The following is a 1,589-nucleotide window of genomic DNA, read 5'->3' as shown; positions in this document are numbered from 1 at the left end:
CAGTTGGACTCTTCTGGATACATAACAGATAATACTTATTTGGACTTATTTAGATATTGTTGTCACAGTGTCTTCTATATCAAACACACCTCCAGCATGCTCTGCATATAGTGTTGTATCTCTCTGTATGTATGCCCAGTAATGTCTCACTGGAACACGTTACTAGAGAGCTGAAAGGAAGCTTTCACACCCAGTGGTGCGCTGGTGCTGCATTATGATGTTGTCAGCTTTACTGTTATCTGCTCTGAGTGTCTTGGGTCTGCAGTGACTGGAACAGTACAGCACTCACTGCTGCAGCATTGGCACAGCCAGCATATGTGGTGTGTGTGTGAACATCATCACCTCATCTCTCCTCACCATCTCTCTTCTCCACCTCCTCATCATTCCTCTTCTCCTCCACCTTCTTACCCTCTCTCCTCCACCTCCTCCACCTTCTTACCCTCTCTCCTCCACCTCCTCCACCTTCTTACCCTCTCTCCTCCACCTCCTCCACCTTCTTACCCTCTCTCCTCCACCTCCTCCACCTTCTTACCCTCTCTCCTCCACCTTCTTACCCTCTCTCCTCCACCTCCTCCACCTTCTTACCCTCTCTCCTCCACCTCCTCCACCTTCTTACCCTTCTCTCCTCCACCTCCTCCACCTTCTTACCCTCTCTCCTCCACCTCCTCCACCTTCTTACCCTCTCTCCTCCACCTCCTCCACCTTCTTACCCTTCTCTCCTCCACCTCCTCCACCTTCTTACCCTCTCTCCTCCACCTCCTCCACCTTCTTACCCTCTCTCCTCCACCTTCTTACCCTCTCTCCTCCACCTCCTCCACCTTCTTACCCTCTCTCCTCCACCTCCTCCACCTTCTTACCCTCTCTCCTCCACCTTCTTACCCTCTCTCCTCCACCTCCTCCACCTTCTTACCCTCTCTCCTCCACCTTCTTACCCTCTCTCCTCCACCTCCTCCACCTTCTTACCCTCTCTCCTCCACCTTCTTACCCTCTCTCCTCCTCCACCTCCACCTTCTTACCCTCTCTCCTCCACCTTCATACCCTCTCTCCTCCACCTTCATACCCTCTCTCCTCCACCTTCTTACCCTCTCTCCTCCACCTCCTCACCCTCTCTCCTCCACCTTCATACCCTCTCTCCTCCTCCACCTCCACCTTCTTACCCTCTCTCCTCCACCTTCTTACCCTCTCTCCTCCACCTTCTTACCCTCTCTCCTCCTCCACCTCCACCTTCTTACCCTCTCTCCTCCACCTTCTTACCCTCTCTCCTCCACCTCCTCCACCTTCTTACCCTCTCTCCTCCACCTTCATACCCTCTCTCCTCCTCCACCTCCACCTTCTTACCCTCTCTCCTCCACCTTCTTACCCTCTCTCCTCCACCTCCACCTTCATACCCTCTCTCCTCCACCTTCTTACCCTCTCTCCTCCACCTCCTCCACCTTCTTATCCTCTCTCCTCCACCTCCACCTTCATACCCTCTCTCCTCCACCTTCTTACCCTCTCTCCTCCACCTTCTTACCCTCTCTCCTCCACCTTCTTACCCTCTCTCCTCCACCTTCTTACCCTCTCTCCTCCACCTTCTTACCCTCTCTCCT

Source organism: Osmerus eperlanus, chromosome 4 (genome assembly GCF_963692335.1).
Source record: "Osmerus eperlanus chromosome 4, fOsmEpe2.1, whole genome shotgun sequence".
In the NCBI taxonomy this organism is placed as follows: Eukaryota; Metazoa; Chordata; class Actinopteri; order Osmeriformes; family Osmeridae; genus Osmerus; species Osmerus eperlanus.
Note: the sequence above shows the minus strand (reverse complement) of the source record.